Raw genomic sequence first — 12,024 nt, 5'->3', positions numbered from 1 at the left:
CTGGAGACCAGTTGTAATTCCAGGAGATCTCCAGCCACCACCTGGAGTTTGGCAACCCTAGCTGTGGGGCATCTCCAGAGACGCACGAAGAAAGCTATACCACAAGCCAGTCAAATTCAGAAAGAAATGAATGGAATCTTATCAGGGATCTCCAATTCCTTATGCCTGCCCTGGCCCCTTTTACTGACAATGTGTGTGTGTGTGTGTGTGTGTTATGTCCTTGACTGTGCCAGTTGGTGGGAAAGAGTAGCAGAAACCAAAAGTTTGAAACACACAGCAGGTAAATTATAGTTTAAGATGAATCCAGAAGTAGTGACAGAAACCAAAGCTCTGACCTCTCTCTGAGCTTCTCCCTGCCCCCTTTGCATGTGCTTGTTTTACTTTCTGTTGCTTTCCATAGCTCAAGGTGAAGGAAGGAATGCTTGGCTAGTAAGGATTATGAGAAATGTTGATTCGGCTTCCAGGAACTTTCTCTGCCAACCACAAAGGCGTGTTTCAGAGGCTAGCTGTGTTGATCTGCACTAGAACAAGTTAGACTCGAGTCCAGTAGCACCACAGTGACCAACAGGTTTTTCAGAGTGTATGCTGTCGAGAGTCGAAGCTCCCAGCAGTGTCCTTTCTCCACACAAGCAGACTGAATTCTGACCTTTACTGAACAGAGCTGCAGGGTGGCAGGAGTGTTAATTAGGGTTGCCAGGTCCCTCTTCGCCGGACGTTTAGGGCAGAGCCTGAGGAGGGACGGGGTTTGGGGAGGGGATGGACTTAGAATCCAGTTGTCGGCCGTTTTCTCCAGGTGAACTGATCTCTATCGTCTGGAGAGCTATTGTAATAGCAGGAGATCTTCAGCTAGCACCTGGAGGTTGGCAATCCTAGTGTTAATTCATGGCTGGATGGTGGTCTTTGTCTCCCTCCCCATAAATGTGGAGGGAGGGAGCAGTTAGCTAGGAACACACTGAAGCTTCTGCAGGTGCCAACCTGCAAATGGGGAAAAACAACAACTGCCCATACACATGCTTTCTCCACTGTGGCTCCCTCCTTTTGGAATGGCGTGCTCCCACTCTCCTGGCTTTCTGCAAACTATGCAAAACTGAATTATTTCAAGGGATCTTTTCTGTGCAGGTAATAGGACTGCACTGTACAAAATGGTTCACAAACTTACTTGGATAAATGATTAGGGTCTGTGGTCTACACTACTGAGTATAGCTTACTGTAAGTGTTCTTTTTGGTTGGTTTTAATGGTTTTAAAATGTGATTTTATTGTGTATATTTTAATTTCTTAGCCACCTTGGTGACCCTTATAAAGGCAGAAAGGTGAGATATAAATTTCGTTAAATAAATACCTGGAAATTTTAAATATTTTCTGTAGATAATGTATGACATGAATAAAAGGTCGTAAGATTCCAAGAACCAGCCATCTAATTTATTTGAGTGGCCATATTATTTTACAGCACTTATTTCTCCTTTTCTTTTCAATAATAGCCTTTGAATGTCACCAAAACTGACCCCTGCATGTATCTGGAATCCCTTGAGTTGTCTTCCTACTCTGTTCTCAATTCTAATATTTCTATGCCACCTTGTGGTAAACTTATGATATTAGTTTTGTCCTTGCATTTCACCTCTCTTGTGATTGTTCTAGTCTGTGTTGGAAGAATCTTTGCTGTGTTTAAAAAAAATACACTTGCTCACACACAAGGAAACTTTAAATAGGACAGTATCTTCTACATTCAAAGATCATCTATGGACTTCTGAATAAGATTAAAAGGATTTTATATTGCATTTAAAAGCATACTGTTCATTGCTTGCTTATGCTGCCATCTGCTGTTATACCAGAAGAAAGAATAGTATTACAGATATATCTAAATATACATTAGATGTTTGATTTATAGTCTGATCTGTGCTCATGTAAGTTTCCTCAATATTTGTTCTTTTCAGTTTCCTGCATAACTTTGGAAGGTCAATCACGGTAGTTCCAATTCTAAACATATTTTCTTAGAAGGATGATATTGCTACCTAGTAAATGGGAACAGGATAAAATGGTACAATTTCATTTTTTCAGTGGAGAACTGAAGCTATGTTGAAGGGATTTGCCAAATACAATTTTGTGAATTCATGGCAGCAGAATGATTAGAACCCAGCCTTCCTATGTTTCAGTCAATTATTTTTATTATAGAAGTATGGATGAAGAAAGTTCTTGGGGTATGTCTGAAATCAACAAAGCACTGTCAAAGAGCAGTTTCAGCCCACTTTGATAGAATAATAATTTAGGATTTTTTTTAGAAGAAGGAAAGTATATTTCCAAAAGCCCTATCCAGGTATTGTCTAGGGGTATTGCTTTGTCATTATGGTATACTCTGAGATTTTCTAAAAGAAACCAGACTTATGGAGCAGTTGCTTACCTTTATTTTCATTGTTTGTTTAGGTTTAATTTTTCTTTTTCATAGAACATTACAAACACAAATTCCCTGTTGTGATGAGGGAATAATCAGAATTACAAACATTGGTGAACATATGGCATAGAGACTGCATTAAATTACTCTGAGGGAGCTAATTGATAATCTTCGTCGCCTGGTATCAAAGAATTACATAAAATTTTATCCAGGTGGTATCTGATGCCCACCAGACGCCATCATAGATTTGAATTTGTGTTAGAAAGAATGAAGGAAATTGTGTGTGTGAACTGTGTTGTTAGGTCACAGCTGACTTATGGTGACCCCAGCAAGGGGCTTTCAAGGCAAGTGAGAAGCAGAGGAGGTTTGCCATTGCCTTCCAATTACCGATTCTACTTAGCTTCTGAGATTTGACAAGATTGGACTACACCATACCAACTCTCCCATGAAGGAAATTAGGAGCCCCTTATTTGTCACCTTGTGCAAAGTTACAGAAATTCTGGGGCATCCTGATATCATAAAATAACTAGCTACTTAACTTTCCTGGATCCATATAATGTTGTTAGATCACCTAGATGTCGATCCAAGATTTCACCTGAGAAAAACAGTTGTTGTCATTACTGCTGACATCAGCTTGATAGAAATGTCAGAGGATACCAAAAATGGTTTGGTAAGGTATGAAAGATCATAGAATCATAGAATTATAGAGTTGGAAGGGACCACTAGGGTAATCTAGTCCAACCCCCTGCACAATGCAGGACATTCACAACTACCTCCCCCCCCCCCACACCCCCAGTGACCACCAACCAACTTTACTGTCTTTTAAATTTGATTTGGTCCCAGAAAACTCTTTTTCATCCTGTTTGGGTATCCCGAACAATCACAACCTTAAAAGGATTAAGTGGACAGCTGAATGTCAGACTCAAATTAATCAATGGCTGTCCAGTAATAGCGCTTTTCAGCTAAATCTTAAACTATCTAGTGCAAAGAGCATGACAGAGGCTCTCCTGTGTTATAACACCATCATCACAAATTTGGAGGGCTTCTCACAACCTTTCAGAGTTAACTCCAAGGTTGATTCAGTGTGTCCTTGGTTTGATAAAGAATGTGCTAATGCAAAAAAGGGTCTTCGTTTATTCCGCCAAATCCGTTCTGGATCTTGTGATTGGCCTATCTCTAGATATTACGAACTGAGGAAAGAATGCCAAGTCCTCTTAACTCGTAAGAAACACGCCTACTCTTTAGAGCAATGGTTCCAACTTCACAATGCATTTAAAAGTAAAAACAATAAAGCATTTTGGATCATGATATCTAGGTCAAGACACGCATACAGTGGGAATTCTAATTCCTTAATATCAGCCCAGAAATGGGTCTCCCACTATTACTCTTTTTAATGACCCACTTTCTGTTGGGTTCGACGGAGAACTACCGAATTGCCTAGATATACCTGAATGGCCACCTGTCTCCCCAGAGGAGATATGCGATCTTATAACTAGCCTTAAACCAAACAAAGCTCCTGGCTCCGACAGTATACCCGCAGAACTCATCAAGAACAATATGGACTGGTGGGTGGACCCCCTTGCTCGACTATCTTGCGGCGCATACTTGGTATACCCAACTCAGTTGGTTACCATACACTGCACGGAGTTAGGCTTCATCTTATTGAAAGTAGAGCCTGGATCTCTACTATTAAGTTCTGGCTGCGCTTACACTTTCGTGCCCCCTCAAATAGCCTTATAGCCAGTTTGGTTGCCGACCCTTATGTATTTAAATGGTCTGAATTCATACAAAGGAAAATCAATACGTTTGGCATTGATATAGAGGGGTTGGCAAACTTCGGGGATGTTTATATTCTTCGGACAATTACAGGGAGAATTTGCGATATGGAATTGCAGAAAATAAATGCTGGAGCAAACAAGATCTGCTCACCTACATCTTTTGGCCTTGCCTTTCCAAAAAGATCAATGGCCAATTATTTTTTCAACTTAACCCACCCCTCCCAGCGCAGAGCCTTTATGTTAGCTAGATTAAACATATTCCCATCAGCTATAGTTTCTGGCAGATACAGGGGTATCCCCTGGAACAAAAGAATTTGCAGCTGTCAGATGACAGAACCAGAATCAGTTGAGCATATCCTTTTGTATTGTCCCCTGTATCATAACGTCTAGAATTAATCAATCCTCACATTACACCCTTAAAAAACTTAGCACATGATGGCATCAAATTTTTATTAGAGAACAAGACCCCTGCTGTCACCGAACATGTGGCAGAGTTTCTGATGATTGTCATCAAAAATAAAAAGAGGGTAAAGAATAAATAGTTTAGAACCAACTGAGGTAATTTGTAGGAACTGGGCATCATCAACTGGAAGGGTGCCGGTGTTCGCTGCAGTTCATATCCGCTGGCTGGATGAATGTATTGTTATAATTTTTAGATTGAAGTGTTTTAACTTGATGGCTGAGTTTTGGTCAGTTGTTGTTTGTGAATCCTTGCAGGTGCCTGTATTTATGCTCCCTTGTTCTATTTTACTATGCCAATAAAGGTGTCTGAATCTGTTAGAAAATTCTTCCTAATGTCTAGACGGAAACTGTTTTGATTTAATTTCAACCCGTTGGTTCTGGTCCGACCTCCTGGGGCAACAGAAAACAACTCGACACCATTCTCTCTATGACAGCCTTTCAAGTACTTTAAGATGGTTACCATATCCCCTCTCAGTCTTCTCCTCTTCAGGCTAAACATACCCAGGTCCTTCAACGTTTCCTCATAGGACTTGGTCTCCAGACCCCTCACCATCCTTGTTGCCCTCCTCTGGACACGTTCCAGCTTCTCTACATCTTTCTTAAATTGTGGCTCCCAAAACTGAACACAGTACTCTAGGTGAGGTCTAACCAGAGCAGTGTAAAACGATACCACCAGCACTTCGTGTGATCTGGACACTATACTTCTGTTAATGCAGCCCAAGACCCTTTTTCTGTACAAAATAACTGCTGCTTAGACTGGGCTTCTCTTCCTGACAGGTTAGGTAGGTTCTCTGAAAACTCATTTTGCAAGGAAGTGACACAGTTGGTTAATCTTTACTGCAAGCCAAATAACTTTCTGTAAATACAATCGACATACAAGGAAGCCAGGCATAAGGAACGGTGGGCAACATGGTTTCCCTGCCCAGTACATATAGTGTTTGCCTATGGGAAGTATTTGTTGTGAGTCTTCTGTGTACATGTGTCTTAAACACATTTTGAATAATATACAGTGCATTGAACACAGTGCAAGTCTGTGGTATGAAAATACAATTAAACGACAGAAAATAATAAAGTATAACTGCAAAATTTTGCAAGTCCTACTTGTGTGTGTGTTAATTGCCATCAAGTCGCTTCTGACTTATGGCGACCCTATGCATCAATGTCCTCCAAAATGTCCTATCTTTGACAGCCTTGCTCAGGTCTTGCAAATCGAGGGCTGTGGCTTTGATATATTAGTTATTATTATTAATAATAATATGCTGCCTATTCCTATTTCCTATCCCTTCCTTTATTGAGACTGCCTGTTATTTCCCTTCCTTTATTCCTTCCCTTCTGTCTAATTCCTTGCTATTGTGATGCTTTTAAGTACAGGTTTTAAGAACACCTTCCTAGGAGCAAGCCCCATTGCATAGATCTGAGTAGGAGTCTGTGCAAACCTGCTTAGGCTTGATCTCTATATTTATACAACTTGTCACCACCAAGCCAGATGTTGCCCACTAATCCTATATTGTGCACAGTCTCAGGCAGGCAAAAAACCAAAAACAAACCAAGACCATTATTACACTCCTTGTGGCAGGCTATATACAGTAAGTGGGCTGTGTGCAGTTTGGAATGCCACAAGTTGTGCACCCCTCACTCCCAAAATGAATGTAGGTATTGCATGTGGGAGCAAGTCCCAGCCCCTGTGAGGCAAGCCCAGAGCATAGGGAACAATCCCCATGTTTGGTGTCTCCAGATGGATCTCACAACAAACAACAACTTTTGAAGACGCTTTTTGGCGAAAGAAACTGGGGAGGACAAGTTGTGCAAATTGGTCAAGTTACAAAAGTTATCATGCCACACTGGGATGGGAAAGAAGACAAAAAACTTCTCTTCCTGCTGCCCTTCTCTGGTAATTTAATCTGTTCTATAGTTTTGTCTCTGTCCTGACTTGGATAGCACAGGCTAGCCCAATCTGATCAGATCTTGGAAGCTAAACAGGATCAACCCTGGTTAATATTTGGATTGGAGACCACCAAGGAAGTCCAGGGTTGTGATACAGAGGCAGGCAATGGCAAACCACCTCTGAATGTATCTTGCCTTGAAAACCCTACAGGGTCACCATAAGTTGGCCACAACTTAGATTACAACATCGGTTACCAACACACTGCATCCCTCCTCATTCCATCTGATTTCTGCACAGTCTAGGAAAAGTATATCTTTGCTCTCCATCGTAATCTGTCTCCCTTTATTTTCCAAGCCACACAGCAGGCATTTTCCTTCTCTCTGTTAGTTAGAGCCTCACACCTGGATCACTGGGCCCCTCTGCTCCAACAGACCCACTCCTTCTCTGTCTTATTCTCCATTTCTGTACATCTGGTCTCTGTTGTCCTTTTTCTGCTGAACATGCTACTCACAGCCACCTTTTTGAGTAAATGATAACTGTTTTCCACTCCCTGGGCAAACAGACAAGGTTATTCCCCACATAAATCTGCTCACATGCCTGTGGGTGTGATAAAATGATGGTTGGTGATGTCAGGCTAGAAAGGAGGAAATGAAAAGTCTGCCATTTGCTTCTCTCTGGCAGTACTTGCAAAGTTCTGATTGCATACAGTCCTGAAACTAAGAAATAAACCCCACTGAGATCAATAGAACCTACCTGCGTGTGTGTGTGTGTAAAGTGCCGACTTATGGCGATTCCTTTTGGGGGTTTTCATCGCAAGAGACTAACAGAGGTGGTTTGCCAGTGCCTTCCTCTGCACAGCAACCCTGGTATTTCTTGGTGGTCTCCCATCCAAAGACTAACCAGGGCTGACCCTGCTTAGCTTCTGAGATCTGACGAGATCAGGCTAGCCTGGGCCATCCAGGTCAGGCCTCAATAGAACCTGCTCCCAGGTAAATGTGTGTAGCATTTTGGCCCTCTGTGAGACCACTTCTAGGTCCTTATGCTATTTTATTTTTTTATTTATACTCTGCTTTTCTCCCCAATGGGACCCAAAACTACAAACTTTGATCTCTCCACTTTATCCTCACAGTATATCTTTGAGGTAGGTTAGGCTGAGACCATGTAACTGGCCCAAGGTCACCCAGCAAGATTCCATGGCAGAGTGGAAACTCAAACCTGGGTCTACCAGATCCTCATCCGATGTGCTAACCACCACATCATGCTGGCTGTCAGCACTTGCCTTTCTTTGGAATGGAAACCTGCTCAACCTACTCAACCCAGGGAGTTCACAGATCATGAATCAAGCAGTGGCAGCTGCTTGATTTGTCTACAAACGGCCTTTCTTTCTATCAAGGTAGTTCTTTTCAGGATTTATTAATGGAATTAATTCCACCCAGATTGCAACTGAATGCAGTAGGTTTTTCTGTTTCAGGGACCAGGTAACGAGGAGGAGAAAATGAGGTGCCTGGACCACGCCAGGCTTTGAAAAGACAGAGAAGTCAAACTTTGCACTGTGACATCAGTAACCACCCCCAGCTTTGTGAAGTCATCTGTGAGATCAGTGCAAAGCCCAGTGGTAGATGAACCTGGGTTTGTCCTGAAGTAGCTCAGCTGAGGTAGAAGCAGGAGCTGGGAGCAGATAACCATTTAGACTTTTAGGAAAAAGCTAGCATTGGGAGATGATAAATAAAAATGTAATCAAAGGAGAGATTCAAAGAGCAACTTGGAACCAACAGAGGCAAAAATTTAGGTGAGTCTTGAGAACAATTGAGCAATAACTTTGTTGAACAAGGAGAAAGCCTTGGGGGTGAGGGATGAAATTGGCCAACCATAATCTCTTCAGAAATTTTCTAGGAATGCCTTTCTAATCTCGACTGATCGAATTCAAGGAATAGCCTGTTAACTTAAGTTTGGAATTGCATTGGTTGAAGTGGATACTAGTTCACAAAAGTTTATGCCACAATGTATTTATCGGTTGGTCTTTTATGGGGCCATAAGTTCCCTTTTTGGCCTACTGCAACAGAACAGACTTAACATGGCTAACTCTCTGGAACGTGAAGCCGTTAGATTGTAGTTTTCCAAGTACTGTATCAGAAATTTGGTATGTAATGCTTATGCATCTCCAGGGCAACCAACAGAAGAGCGATGCTTCTGAACAGTAAGATGCTGCTCCAGAAGCTTGAGTATTTTGGAAGCCAGAGGGCATCTTTTTTTTTCTCACAAATGTACCCACGCACATGTTCCTGCATGTGTGGCGTTATTCTGATGACAAGGCCTGGGCGACATAGACAGTGGCATTGTTTCTTCTCTGATGGTGAAAACAATTGTATCTGTCTAGATTAATTAACCTAGGAGAGCTTGAGTATATTATTTACATAGAACAAGACCCTTTTGGAAATCCCACAGTTTTCTTTGCTATTTGGGCCCCTCCAAAAACGAAGTGGTCTTTTTACAGACCTTCTCACAATGGATAACTGCTGTAATCAAGCTGTGCTACCTTCCAGCCTAACCACCCTGTCCACCCTATGTCAGGGTTTACTGCATAAGAGCACAAGGGGCATCCACAACTGCAGCATTTGTGTGGGTTCCCTGTTGGCAGACGTTTGCAGGGCAGCGACTTGGTAGTCTTCGGACATGTTTATGAGGCATTATGCTGTGGATATCAACACCAGAAAGGAGACGCCAGTCAGCAAAGCTGCCCTGCGCTCTCTTTTCCAATGAGAGCATCACCCCACCTCCATGGTGAGTGGCCTGATAATCTCAGTGTGGGGTTGCACAGAAGACCGATGATGAAAATACTGTTTATAAAGCCATGTATATATAAGGCTCCACCCTCCCTTTTTGTATTAAGCTGAAAGAATGGGAAAAGCCACTTCTTGGTATTCTGGCTTTGAATATTGAGGTAGACCAAGGATAATAAAATGTACGAAAGCTTATTTGAGCAAACACTGTACAGGTGATCCAGAGGGCTCAGGCACAAAGAGTGGTAGACACAGCCAAGTCCCAGGCTAAGCTGAGATGGGCCACTCATTGGGATTTGGAGCAGCCAATAATTTTGTGTAACACCTCCTCCTGTGTTTACTCTTCTGTGCCATTGATGAGTTTCTTTACCACCACAATCTGCTTCTATTTAGCCCTAGAATTCTCCTCCATGTAGCTTGTGTGGTTTATAATAGGCTGACAAAGTGGGGGATTGTGAACCCTAAGGAGCCTACCCCTCCCTTTGGCTAAAGCACATCTGTGCAGATAGTGGACAACCCTCACATCCCTCTCCTAATAAGAATACGATGCTGAAGACTGCTGAGGTAAGTAATGAGCAGGGGGTGGCACTGTATCCTTCCTTATCTACTTAGCACCAGTAAGACACAGCTGCGAAGTGATCTACACATCTATTGAGCAGCATCGGGACTGGAGTTCTGAAAGCAAGTCAGATAGATGGGATGGCCAGCTCTCTGGGTAAAGGAAGGGCCCTGTGCCTGTGAAATCTGCCCGGACAGACCAAATCATCACAGGCGTAGATGCCCCTGTCACTGCATACTCATGAGAGGCTGTGCTGATCAAGCAACTGTCCTGTTAAGCGGTTTGCAGTGGTGCAGGAGCCAAGAGAGTTGGCAACCTCACAGAGCAGCTAGAGGCACACTGGTCACTACGGCTATTGTCATGTGTTAGCCTCAGAGGCATGGGGCAGTGCATTGTACATGGGATCCATCCTGATCGCTGTGCTTGCTGGAGGAGAGTGGCCGGCAAACAGCCATAGAGACACAAGGACAGAAGTGGGTTCCAGTGCATGGTGCTCTTTTGGTTCCCATGCTTCCCCTCTCAGGGGTTCCTCAGGGTATGTCTTGCTGCTAACCATGTCTGGCCCCTTTATTTGTAGGGCTGCACCAGTGCCAGGTCTGTACCACTATAGTGCTGGCAGGATGTTACTTCCAAATACTGTGGTGTCAGAGTTTGGCTGTGTAGGACTTACTACCTTGAGCAGCTAACAGATGGCCCTTAGGAGTGTTTTGTAATTGCCTTTGTGGCTGATTTCCTACTTCTGTGGTATTTAAACAATTGTTTTATTGTATGTTCTTCAAGTTCTTTCTTTACTTGCCTTGTTATCAGCTAATTTTTGTTTAATCTGGGTTTTGGTTCCTTGTTTTCCCCACCCACCTGCGCTGTTGCTGCGCCTCTCCCCGCCCCTGCGTAGCTCCCTGGTTTTCAGGAACGGGTTGTAAGTCTCTAGGCCAGAGGGGTCCCCAACCTTTACAAGCCTGCAGGTACATCTGGAATTCTGACAAAAGTGTGGTGGGTGCAACCAGAAAATAACTGCTACAGGAGGTGGAGTCACCCACAAAACAGCAGGGAGGGAAGCTGAGCGTACCTCTGTTGGTCAGCATTTCAAACAATCTCTGCTTAACAGGATGCCTTTTAAAATGAACGCACAAGAAGTAACACAGTGAAGGTTCTTGTGCTGTGGGGGAGCTGTTGCTGAAGCAACTTTTTAAAAAATATCCACAGCCCATCCGAAGCCCTGCTGGGCGAAGACTCCACCTGGTTCTGCCCACTTTCTAAAAACATTAAGTGGGTGCCGTGGCAACCCCAGGCACCACATTGGGGGCCCTTGCTCTAGGCTGTCTAGATCCAGAGATGCTGATGATTTACTGTTGTCAGCTCAGATTCAGATTTATTAATACAGCATACACCAGTATCGTTTGTACAGAGGATACAAAATTGCAAACAATTTAACCAAAAACATGCATGGTTTATATTAAATGAAAATTAACCAAATATGATTTAATCTAATTACCATAACCCAACTTTAAATGGTGAGCTTTATATGCAACTGCACAACATTTAGCTACCTCTTTTACTGTCTGGACAGTCCCTTTCCAGAGGAGACTCTTAATTTTCTCTTCCTCTGAGCTGACTGTAAATTGGCTGAGCAGGGGAATGATTAACTTACAACAAGCTTCCTTGTAAAAAGGGCACCTGAATACAACATGCCCTATAGACTCTAATTCCTCCGACTTACAAGGTCACACCCATTCTGTTCTCGGAAGCTTTTTATATCTACCTTGTAGGATTGCCAAAGGTAAAGCAGAGCATCTCTCTAGTTTAAAGTCTTTCCTTTGCTTGTTCAGCTCTAAAAATGATAAGTACTCTGCTGGCACTTGAATATATCTATTTCTGATGGGTGCCAAAAAACCTGGGGAATTCACAAGCTCATTACTGTTATCAGCTTATTGATAGGATAGGTACGGTTGTAGCTATTTTAATGGTGTTTAATTACTGCTAGCCCACTTGGTTTCTGGTATTTGTGTTGGGTTAATGTGTATATTTGATATGGTTTTTATATTGTTTGTTGTTTTTACATTGCTAGGCTTTGTATTGTTTTGCACATCAAAACTCTTTTGATGTAATTTCAACCCATTGGTTTTGGTCCAACCTTCTGGGGCAACAGAAAACAACTCCGCACCATCCTCTATAT

Source organism: Euleptes europaea, chromosome 4, assembly GCF_029931775.1.
Source record: "Euleptes europaea isolate rEulEur1 chromosome 4, rEulEur1.hap1, whole genome shotgun sequence".
NCBI lineage: Eukaryota > Metazoa > Chordata > Lepidosauria > Squamata > Sphaerodactylidae > Euleptes > Euleptes europaea.
This window is presented reverse-complemented; position numbering follows the sequence as displayed.